The following is a 12404-nucleotide window of genomic DNA, read 5'->3' as shown; positions in this document are numbered from 1 at the left end:
CCTGGCATGGATGCTCCCACGCAGGCTGCAGCCTGGTTCAGGGATCCTACCCTAGCCCTGCCAGGCAGGGCCCCCTTGCTGCACAGACTGATTGCCTTTCCCTTTCTAAACTGGGCCTGGAGCGACATGGCAAAGGAGAGAAGAGTTTCCCCCTCCCCACCCCCCTCCCCCTTATCCATCCTCCCTTCCTGCCTAGTTTCCGTGACAGGTTTAAATGTTAACAAACAGACTTTAGGTCCTGTCTGCTTTCGGCTGGGAGAAAATATGAAAGGTTGGAACTCTTCCACCTGTTTAAATTGAGCTTTCAAGGGACACTGTTGGCAAAACAAAATAAAATTCCCAAGTTTCCCACCATGCTGATTTACTGGCCATAGGAAAGGCACTTGAACTGTAGGGAACTGTGAAAGAAGAAAAGAGATCTGAGGGCCGGTCAGCACACACAAACTATGCACATGTTCACGGGTGGAGGAGGGGGATCTCAGGTGAGTGCAGATTTTCTGATTGTGTGGAGGCCAAGAGGTTAGAGGGCAGGGACCCGATCTTCACCCAGTTACAGGGTCAGGCGAGTTAGCATACCAGCATGTCTGCATTTGTCCAGGAGCTCACTCCTGGGGTCTTTCAGGTTGGGAGGTACTGAACAACCTGTCCATCACCTGGGGAGCATCCACGAGTTTGCAGTTGTAACTACACAGTGATGTCAGCGGCTAAGCTGGTAGGCAGTGGACAGGGGCCACTAGAAGGTTTGGAGGGGAAGCCATGACGAGCACAGCAGGAAGGGAGACACTTCCGTTCAGGATTTGTAAGAAAGTTCAGGATTGAAGACAGCAATTTGGGAGGCCTCCAAACTCAGGAAGGATTTGGAACCTTGAGTTTCAGGAATGAGGAATACAAAGATTATCTACAATAAGAGAACAGAGGCCAGATAATGAGGTCCCCAAATCTATTAAAATTTCATGTGACCCTTGGTCAGCCTGCCCCTCTGTAGCATCTTTTAAAAACATCTTTTGGAAGAGAATGCAGTCTCCCCTAGGGTCTCTCAAAGACAGAACTTCACTATTCATGATCCTTCTCTCTGCGATAAGATTTATTTATCTGTAAGCTTCCAAATTAGTGGGCCTCGTTACATAAGAGATCATGGTATTTTAAAAAGTAGAAAACAGGCATATCTGAGAGGCATTCCTAAGCCAGCCCTACACACCTTTAAGCAAGAGGAGTTTTACTGAAAATTAGAACGGGCTTTCTAGTATCTGAGGTTCCCCAATTGTCCTCACTCAGAGCCTTAGAAATAAATAATAAAAAAAAGTAAGTTAAGCATATGCTTAACTCAAGGCAGGAGCAGCTCAAAGGGAGCGAGCTGAAACTGGAAGAAATCTCTTTGTTCAATCTGAGTTTCAGTGAAGGCTCAGCCAGCAGCGAGCCCAGTTCATTAGCTGGAGAAAGGCACGTTCTAAAGTGTAGGCACACTGTGAAGGCAGAGGTGCCTTCTGAAAATCATATCCTCTAGACTGGCGAACCTTCCATTTCTCTTGCCCATGAGTGGCATTCAAAATCCATTTAAAATAATTAATGTAATTCTATTTACCGCATGCCAAACTCCCTTCTTAGAAAAATGTGATTTTTCTTGCTCTTCAAGACTGCTGGGACACCGCCTTAGCGTTGTTTAATTTTATAGGGTCATTTTCCTCTCATTTTTTTTTTTAAATTGACATTTGAAGACGCTTTTTCTCAGCTTTTGAAATCTAAGACCTGAAAAACAGTCTGCAAGTGGCATTCTGTCAAACCGAGATGGGTGATTTTTTTTTTTCCCTGATGGTCTCATCTCTGCCATGTTACACTGCACGGTGCACAAGATTGTCCCCTGGACCTGGTCGGGCCTGTTCCAGGTTGTGTTCCCCAACCCCATTGTTCAGTCTCTCTCTGTGTGTATGGGAGGCAGTGCTGAGGGGGCAGGTGGGAAAGGCTGAGGGGCTTGATCCCCTCCCTGCCAGGGTTCCCCCTCTTTCACTGCTGCTCATATTGTGCAGTTGAAGAATAAGCTGGCCGAGGCCAAGTATTGTTGAATGCAGAAAGGCATGGCTTTCTCTTCGCGATCATTTGAATATTTTGACAATAAAGCCAAGCCACTCTACTGCTTGGCTTGTGTACCTCATGTTCTGTAAGCCCCTTCCTGGGCAGCAGAAGCGAGTTCCCTGCTCTTTGAATACATAAATTGGTATTGTCGGCTGGGGAGATGGGCAGACTCAATGAGGAGCCATCCAGACTCATTTCATTCTTCTGCTTTCGTGTGTTTTAAATCTCTTGGGAAAAAAAAAAGTTAATGCAGGCCTCTGGGGACCACCCAATTAAATGTCCACAGGTGGTGTGGAGCATTTTGGAATGAGGTAGACTGTGCCCATGGTCTGTTTACACAAGCAGAATGCGGACCAGATGGAAAACCAACAGATTCAGACAAATTCATGGTCATTTTCCAGTTTGTGTTTTTGATTTTTTTTCACGAACTGTGTTTGATTATTTTTTAAATGTCTAAAGAAAGCTACAATTTTTTTTCCATATGAAACAAACAGCCATCGCCTTTTTGATCAAATGAAGAGAACAGGCAATCAAGGGGATAAACTCCTTAGCTGGGCTAGAATTAGCTTTCCCAATCAAGTGTTTTCATACTGGTTAAGAAAATCGCGAGGCATCCTCTCTATCCCAAGAAAATCGATTTGGCAGGATAGTCTGAGTTCAAGGAGGCCAAGCGGTAGAATCAACTGATGAACAGGGGCGTGGGTTTCTGAGTGTGTGCCAGTGTTCAGTGGCACAAGATTGGTATGAGGACCAGGTTACTGAAGCTAGGGAGAAACATCAGTTTCCAGAGCTCCAGTCAACTGGTTCAGTCTGTTGATTTGTGAGGTAGCCTTGGAATTATTTTAAAAAAAGGTTTCCCTGCTAATTCTAACGCATAGTCAGGTTTAGTGCCCGCTTAAACTGCTTATTCAGAGATGTTGGCCTTTTGCACTGCGGATTTGATAAATCTATATGCTTACATAAAACTCCTGTTGAAAACGCATGCCACCCAGTTACTGCTTTCTTCTGATTCATAATTTGTTTCAGGTTCTGTTACTGCGTAGATTTGCATACCTGTTTTACGGCATTTAAATATTGTTGTTTTAAAAGAAACACCATTTCCTCCGAGTGCTGTTTTGAATATTTTATGTAAGCAATTTCATATGTTCTTTTTTTTTTTTCCTCTGCTCACAGAAAGCAGGGGAAAATGTCAGAGTTCTAATGCATTTGTGTGTAGGACAAAGGGTGTACTTTAAATAAAACTCATCATTGGAGATGCTTGAGAAGGCATAGGGAACAAACAGCCTTTAGACCACAGCAATGGGGCATGTACCCTCATGACAGCTTCAGGTGGTGGAATCAGGGGAGCATGTTCTAGCTCCATTCTCTGCCAGTGTCCAAAGTCTCTTCTTCCAGGTTCGAGTCTTCAGACAGACTTCTAGAGGACTCCATACCTGCCCAGCAGCTCACATTCCTGGTCACACAGGTATGAAAGTTGAAAACTTATTTCTGCCTGGATGTGTTTGAAAAGAATCGCTTAGGGGTCAGATGTGGTGGTACACATGCCTTTAATCCCAGCACATGAGAGGCAGAAACAAGTGAATCCTCATGACTTCAGAGCTTTCCTGGTTTATATAGGGAGTTCCAAGCCAGTCAGGGATACACAATCTCAAAACACAGAGTTACTTGGAAGCACATGGCCAACTCAGGGATGAAGGGATGCGATTGAGGCCCAAGTTGCCTCTTGAAGCCCACAACACTTTAGGATTCTTTTGTCTTGTCAAAGCATCAGTATAGTCTCCATCTTAGGCGCTCTGGTGATATAGAAATAGCAACATTTTATATCCTCTGCAGTTCTCCTACCCTGTCTGCAGCCCCAGCTCTACCTAGCAGGTCCATGGCATCTTCTGCTAACAATCCTGACAGCTCAGAAACCCCTAGGCTGCCTCTGATGACAGAGCCATGAGCCGAAGACATTGTCAGGTTGTTCTTCCCTCGTGGAAGAGGGCGAGTTATAAACCTGAGGAGGTCGGCTGCATTTGGCTTCACCAGGGAGCCCATTTTGGTAAAAGTTATGGGCTGAAGGGCTCTTCTGCTCATCCAAATGGTTTGCCTGGGGAACCCAAGAGCACATACATGGCTTAGCTCAGGACAGCTAGAGTAGCCTCTGCTCTGCGCTCTCCTCATCCACACCATTGCAGAAGGTTAATCCTTTCCAGGCACTCACCATGTCCTACACACTTTCTCAGTCCAGTATCTCATTAGCAGGGACAGAGAAATTCAGTTCATTGAGTATCAAACGCAGTCCCATTGCCTCTCTGGCTGTATGGTAGGGCTTTGTGTAGAAATTGGACTGAACACTGCGGGAAGGCTTTATGAGCTCAACTGAAACACTGTAGTATTGTTTTAAATAATATTTTGTTTCCTTTGGAAAGACAACAGTTACTAAATACTATTTTGATTCATTAACCAAGAAATTGAAATTCATAGCAGTAGGGTCAGCATTATCTGCCAAGAATGGACAAAGGCCCAGGGAGTTGTAATTAGTTTGGGGAGGCTAGAGGAGAGGAATCTCGGCTCTCGTCTTCTGTTTATAATGTACATGACTTTAGAGGACAGAGTGTGTGATAGCCAGGGAGATCTGGAATGTGTCTGCCTAGAATTCAGAGAGCCCGCAGGCTGCAGAAAGAAAAGGGCTAGCTTGTCAGGAGACAGCTCTCTTAAGGGGCTGAAGGGGACTGGCCAAGGCCCAAAGTGGGGAAAGCAGAGAGGTTTAGGGGAGGCTGCAGGCTCCTGGGAAGGGCCAACATGCATGCCTCAGTGGGAAGTTGGGCTTATTGTGAGCAAGGTGCCTGCCCTGTCGGAGTCTTGGAGCTCAGAAAGGCAGATGGGGCCGGCTGTGCTGGGGGAGGGACCACACATGTGGACTGCTGGGACAGCTACTTAGAGAGTTCCCATTCCTCCCCCTTCGAACCGGGTATGATTGTAATGGTCTGTTACACAAACAAAGGGCCTAAAGCTATGAATGGGGGAGGGAAAAGACGCAAGGTTAAAAAAAAAAAAAAAGAGGAGGAGGCCCGTCTAGCTAGTGTTTCTTTCCTTTTAAGCTCCCCCTCCATTCCCAAGCACTCTCCCCCACCATTTTAGAGAAACCCATGCAGAAGTTTAGAAAAGTTGCTTTCTCTTCTTGCCACTTTCAAAGCAGAAACCCAATAAAATGTTTACCAGCTTAAAAAACAACAACAACAACAAAAAATCTAAAAGGGAGAACTATAAAGATCCGGTGATTAAATACTTTTTACAGTCCAGATTTATTTCTAGATGAACAGTTTGCTTGACAGATAAAGAACATTCACTTTTCCGTATTGCAGATTCTGAGTTCTGGGTAACCCTCCGTGGAGAGAGCTTTTAAAAATAATAGCGTGCGCTGTCATTTTGAAAGTGCCTGTCAAAAGCGTGTCTGGTGTGACTTGGTCCTGGACTCAATCTTGCGTAGAGAAAGATTCATCAGAGACTTCTGAGCAGGGCCTTAGATTTCCCGTTCCTTTCAGATAGTCATCAAGAGGCAGCAATGGCAGTTGGCCTCTTGGTTAAGCCGTCTACTGCTCCCAGGCTCTGACCTCCACGAACTCCCAGTTCCCTGGGTGATAAGTCCTCTTTCCTATGCCTGAAGGGCCTCCTGTCTAGACTCTTCCACTGCACCATCCCTCACCTCATGCCCCGAGGTACCACCATTCACTATCCATCCCTCTCCTATTCTGTTCTTCCTCTGGCTACAGCATACAGCACCTCCCCCTTGGCCACTTAGCATAAAGTATAAAGAGCTTGCACGGAGGCGATCAGAACTTAGGCTGTGCAAACACTTGGCAAAAACAGCAAAAAACTATACCCTCAGATCGTCCAGACCATCTTATAGGCACAGGGGTGTCCACGCTCTTGGGTTTTTTTCCTGTTTTTCTGAAGAGATCACTGTCTGAGGCTACACTACCCAACCCAAGTCTTTAGTGTCCCCTGTGGACAGTGTCAATTGTAAGTCTCTCCCAGATACTCTTAACTCATGGATCTGGCTTCCCCTCGTCGGTGGAACTCAGGTTGCTTTTGTTTTTCTCAATATTAGCCTGTACCCTCTCACTTCCTAAAAAGGACCCCGGCTTTTCTTCCGTCCCCTGAAGGATGACCTTATGGGGACAATAGGCCATGCTGCTAATTAGAGTTCTGGTTCCCCATTCCCTTCATACAGAGTTTCAGGGAAAGAGATCAGCTGTCAGCTAGAGAAGCACAAAGGTCTAAAGGTCAGTCGGAAGGATTTACAGGGAGGGCGCCCGCAGTGGGGGGGGATGCAAGTGTTCTCAGCTGTCGCAAAGACATCTGAGACTTTGACATTAGACTATCTGCTTCTAATACCAAAAGCTTTTGTCTGGATTGGTGGGCTTGCCCTCCACCCCTTATCTCACACCAGGCTACCTAGTTTCCTTCAAGGAGTAGTCTTAAAACGAAGATGACCCGTCCCAGCTTCAGAGCCCATCTGGACCCCACACTTGTCTTTCTGGGTGCACCTGTCTGTTGAGCTCAATTAAGACATTCGTTCTTCTCTTCCCGAATCTTCTGCTTAAGAGTTCAGTGTGTGATGGGGCATTGGGGAGCAAGGGTCTGCACAGATAGCTCCTCTCCTGTTTTCAGGAGGCCATGACAGTGTGGGAAGAGAAGGGGGCTGGTGGTGGGAGTGGGGTAGGCCACAGACCTGTGCACTAGGGCACTCGTATATGGCGATAAGCCCACACTCTGCCCACCGGAAGCAGCTGTGTTGGTATGGCGCCTTCCTTTGTGGCACTTTGAGGTTCGTATACTTCCCATTCCAGCTGAGATGGTTTTGCTGGCCCTCTCTACCCATTGTTCGCTCTTCTTCCTCTCTCCCTTCCTGTGTACGGAGCCACTGATTAGTGTAGGCGGATAACATCTTCAACCCATTGAATGAAAACTTTATTAGTTTTTAAAGGTAGCATATAAAATAGTCATTGTGACATTTTTATGTATACTTTTGTTCTCCTGATCCTTCCCCACCCCTCTCCCGTTCTCTTCTCCGTCCTGCTGGTCCCCCCCAACACACCCCATCCAATAGCCTCCCCCTTCTGCCTCTCATGTCACATGTGTTCCATTATATTCTTTTTGTTTTTGCCCCCCCCCCATCTCTTCTTTCCTTTTCGTGATCCTTTTTCTGGTCTCTTAACCTACAGACACAGGCACACACATATACACATGCATATAAATTCAAATCCAGGATTATTGTATGAGAAGGGAGCAGTCTCTAACAAAGAGATCCCATGTGTAAAAAGCCTACAGTTTGCTGGGATCAAGCTAACGAATAGTAATGGTAGTTGTAGCCATTTGGGTCTCCTTTATCCTTCCACTGCACACACGTTCCTTAGATGCATCTTACTAAGCTTTTGGAAATGAGACTTAATTCTCGTTTGCTCATTCTTCCTCACTGTAGCCCATGCCCTCAACGTCTTACCCTGGAGGAAGCCAGAGAATTTATGGGCAGAGGCGACTGTCTTTGGGGCTCTGGGAACATCATGTGCCTACATGCCTGCGTTGCTTTCCTTCCACAGCCCTGAATAGATAGATACCTAAGAGGAAAGCTCGCTCTAGCTGCAGCCTGCCATATGGAAAACAAACTTCTCTATACCCCAGGGCTAGCATGCTTCATCAGCCCACCCTAGAGAAGGGAAATATTGACAGTCAAGGTTGCTAGCTCAGTGACAAGCTTTCTGTCACGCTCCCAGACCACCCGCGGAGAGTTGAATCATTTCTAAAGGCACCTAGATGAGCCTTGTTCCTTGTGTTACCCGCTTTCCGGAAGCTAAAGGGTGTGTTCCCTCTCTCCTCCGTAGCTTGGCACTTAGTTCTTCCAGTCTCCTTGGTGGCTTGAGCATCTATTAGGTGACATTAAAAAAACAAAACAAAACAAAACAAAACAAAACAACAACCCAGACCTGAACCAGAAAGGCTGACTCCTAACTTTTGCAGGACTTTTCCTTCAGATTTTAGCCTTTCTTTACTACCAACCACTAAGCTAAGTACTCTGCCCACAAGGTATCAGCAAAGCCTCTTCTCTCCTTGGACAAGTCAGCAGTCTCTCTTTAGAGATAGAGTAGAAACCCAAATAGTCTCAAAATCTCTGGCCCACACTAGCCACTTTCTCTTAGATCTTTGAGTTGTGTGTCATTAACAAAACTGACAGACGCTATGCATACCTAAGGAGCGGCATCAACACAGGCCCTGGTGTCCAGTAACACAGTCGGACCATTGAGGACTCACTGGTACTTGTCTTGGGGACCTTCAGGAGTGGCCAGAGTAATTTTATTTGGGAGAGGGGGGAAGCAGGAGTTTGCCTAGCGGAGAGGACGGAAAACACATTTGCTATAAGAGAATGTAGCACATTAAGGAAATAGCCCAGTCTATGGCCTTGATTGCCTTTGCGCCACCATGGGAGAGCGGTCTGCAGACATGGCAGGGTGACAGGTCTTGTGGGGCCAATTTATGTGTTCATCGCAGGCAAGTGTCTTCTAAGTGATGTGTCAACTCAAATGTCCGGGGACTTAGTGATAATATCTTACTATTGAGCATTGTATAATCCACAGAACGCTTAAATATGCCAACAAATGCATCCCTGTGATGGGTGAGCAGCCTGCTATCCAGGACAAAACCTATTCTATTATCACCTGTACCACATTTAAAATCAATTTGTATAGATTGTTTACTGTTAAATTCCCCAGAAACATTGTCATAGAACCTTCCATTTTAATTCGATGGGACATGGGCACACATGAATTAGGAAATGTTAGTTCATTGTAAACATCTGAGGGGAATGTTGGCAGCACCCAGGAGGATTCTCTCCCATTTCTCACCTCGGGAAATGCCCTGTAAACCTGTAGGACCCCTTAAAATTGTAAAGAAAATGATGACTCCCTCATAAAAATTTCAGTATGCATGTGAATTTTGCATAGCGTTTCAGAGAACTCACAGGCCTGCTGCTTAGCTGTGGGCCTCATGTCTCAGAGCTGGTGAGGTAGCAATGACCTCTTTGGGAGTTTCACATGTGTCCTGTACCCCCAGATGTAATGAGTGTACAGAATAAAAGATAGGTTGTAACAGGTAGGATGTTTCAAGGATCCCTCCTCCTGCTGATGTGTCTGGGTGTATTTTTAATTTGCCAGTGAAGACTTGATATTCAGTCCTTCAAAGAATTGAGAAAAGCACCCTGAAGTCAGATACAAAAGAATATTTTTTCCCTTCCTGTTTTGACAATTGGCTCCTTCGTAATTGGTGAATACAAGGGAGATAAGCAAGCAAACAAAAACCCAACCTTGTTAAAAGCCCTTTTAAAAGTGATCTGAATACTACATAAAAACCGTCCCAAGTTTTGGGCATGTGAGAGAGAAATTTTGGATCAGAACCTGCTAAACTCTAAGTAGTACCGCTCAAAACCACACCAAACCAAACCAAAATAGCCAACCAACTTAAAGTATCCACTATGGAAGACCAAAATGGAAATCTCATTTCCTCTCAGCAATGGGCCTCACTTTGTATTACTGGGGACAATGGGAACAGGAGCCAGAAGTCCTGGTTTATTTTGAGAATTCTGTAAAACAGTTGTTCCCCGTTAGCTGATTGTGTTTCTCAGTACTGGGGAAGTCCTGGGTCTACATCTGTGTTCTGACCTTCTGCTTTACTGTTGAGTACTCCTAGCCCCCAGGGACTACAGTCTTCCTGGCTGTTACCATATATATATATATATATATTCTTATTCCAGTCCGATCCTCTCTTATCCCTAAAATAATCAGCATGAGCAGAATGAAGCAGATGGCGCAAGCCTTCTTTGGCACGCTAGCGGATCTGTATCACTCACTTAGTATTTTTAGAATCAGGGGGACTGAAAATTAAGTCCTGAGATGTTTTGGGGGGAAGACTTACTATCTTTCCAGGGTGACAGGTGTTGAAATAGCTGTATGTTTAAAATTCGAAAGAGATCTGGGTGTCAAGACACAGAACAGACTGGCTCTCTTGGGGGACCATGGTCCCCCTTCAGCTTTGTTGTAGTTGTTGATGGTTTGCTGGATAGTAGATGGTCTATTTTAAGTACATCAGGTTTTAACTGAAACATAGGATCATCAGTATACAGCTAGTATGAACTAGGTGACAGGTGACTGAGAGATGGTGTATATATCTACATTGTTAGCTTTTTTCCCTAGTAGTCAAGGTTTGATCCTTAGTCATGAGGAATTTATTATCTGTTGTGAAAAGTTTTTTTTTTTTGTGGAAGTTTGTGATTAGGTCCTGAGAACAGTGGCCTCAGTCCCCATGTATATACAATATGCAAAGATGTTGAGTATAATAACAATACTATGAAACCGGGCATCTCTAAGGATGCTCCAAGGGAATTAAGGAGTGGTCACCGTGGTGTGCTTCATTAGCTCAGCATTTGAAGATGAGTTTTGCCTTTCGCATTAGGCTGCGTATGTTTTTTTTGTTTTTTTTTTTTTTTTGGTTTTTCGAGACAGGGTTTCTCTGTGGTTTTGGAGCCTGTCCTGGAACTAGCTCTTGTAGACCAGGCTGGTCTTGAACTCACAGAGATCCGCCTGCCTCTGCCTCCCGAGTGCTGGGATTAAAGGCGTGCGCCACCACCGCCCGGCTAGGCTACATATGTTCAACCCTACTTAAACATCAGCAAGATGAAGGTTTAGGGAAAGATGTTCTTGAAGCGAGGGGGTAGCCTTTGTTTGGCCAGGAGCTCTTCCGTTTGGGGAACTTGAAGTTAGAGAAATCTGCCTCACTCTTAAGTAAATCATAGCCACATCTAACCATCTCTGTGCCCAGTCTCTGAAGGCCTGGGGGACATGGCATGGGTGAAGTCCGTGATGGTTGGTGTTTGCAGCCTAGGGAAGAAGTAACGAGAGAGTAGCACTGACATTGTCTGCAAGTGTCAAAAGACAACTTCAGAAATGGAGGAAAGATTGTGTTGCTGTTGTCCTCAGGGTGTGTTGATAGGTGGTCACTCAGGGTTCACAACTGCTGGCAGGTGTTCTGCTTGTCACTTCTTGTCTGTCTTTCTACACGTATCTGGTCTATGCTGCCTTCTCTCATGGTGAGTAACTGATGGTGCACACACAGGAAGACAACATGTATCATTTCTCCATCACGCATGTCGCTCGATGCTTAGGAACCATTAGCTGCACTTTGACACATGGTTCTTATTCTATAAATACTATATACATTGTGATTTTCTTTTCAGGTTACAATCAGAAATGGAAAGATTATAGGTTGTTTCAGCTGATTGTCTCCGATAGACCATTTGCATATATCATGTGATTATATCAACCAAGAAGTTGGAATTCCGGATAGAGCTGAAGTATGAACTGGGGAACCTCATCCTGCCCCCCGCCCCATGTTAATCAAATAGTTGCTCTAAATCCCTCTTGTGTTTCTGTAAAAACACCGAGGGTTAATCAGTAGTATAGTCTTGACAGGGAATCTAAAAGTACGCCCGCGTCACCCCTACAGTAGCCACTAGCTGCCTGTGGGTGTCTAACACGGCAATTGCAGTTTCTGCGCAGCGTGTTTGTAGTGTGTGGTCGTCATTGTTTGTATCACACTTCCATCATAGGAAGTTATGTTGGGCCCACTGTTCCTCTCCTAAAGCAAGGGTTGGGGAGAATGAATTCCCTTCGATAAGCTGAAAACAGCCTGTGTACCTAGAATTGGCAAGAAGGTGAGGGGAAGACGGAGCCCTCCCCGCTGGCTCCACCAAAGCGATGAGTGCTCCGTGTTATTTTAGCTATGAAGGGGAGAGGGGAGGAGCAGTTGACGCTTCATAATCCGTGTGTGTTTTAGTCTCTTCAAAAACAAGACCTGGAAAGAACAGCAAGCAATTTCAACTGAATGAATGTGGGTTTATTTATTTATTTATTTTTTTTTTAAGCTGGCCCAGTACTATGGTTTTCTACACACACACACACACTGGAATTTCTTAGAAGGATCAATCTGTGGTTAGGACTGTTGGAGATGACTCAGGAAGGGCTTTGAGCATGAACAAGAATACTAAGCAGGAACAGAAGGAGGGAGAAGATGAGCAAGGAAGTCAGGACCAAGAGGGGTGCACCCACCCATGGAGACAGTGGGGCTGACCTATTGGGAGCTCACCAAGGCCAGCTGGATTGTAACTGGAAAAGCAGGGGATAAACCCGGACTCTCTGAATATGGCGGACAATGAGGGTTCCTGAGAAGCCAAGGACAATGACACTGGGTTTTGATCCTACTTCTTGTTCTGGCTTTGTGGGAGCCTAGCCAGTTTGGAT

The 12404-nt window shown here is 45.4% G+C and overlaps 1 protein-coding gene across 6 annotated transcripts in view; it reads left to right on the top strand.

Moving 5' to 3' along the window:
• The window catches only part of Plagl1 (PLAG1 like zinc finger 1), a 43966-nt gene that overhangs the window by 22871 nt on the left and 8691 nt on the right, over nucleotides 1-12404 (top strand). The window contains exon 1 of one of the 6 annotated variants that reach the window (XM_026786110.1): nucleotides 3226-3535. The exons of the other annotated variants lie outside the window; for them this stretch is intronic. The gene's annotated coding sequence lies outside the window, so the exon portion shown is untranslated. Of the gene's footprint in view, nucleotides 1-3225; nucleotides 3536-12404 lie in introns of those variants that run through there. 6 annotated transcript variants of the gene reach the window in all.

This window comes from Microtus ochrogaster, linkage group LG4 (assembly GCF_000317375.1).
Source record: "Microtus ochrogaster isolate Prairie Vole_2 linkage group LG4, MicOch1.0, whole genome shotgun sequence".
Taxonomy (NCBI): domain Eukaryota; kingdom Metazoa; phylum Chordata; class Mammalia; order Rodentia; family Cricetidae; genus Microtus; species Microtus ochrogaster.
Note: the sequence above shows the minus strand (reverse complement) of the source record. Positions and strands in the feature narration are given on the sequence as shown.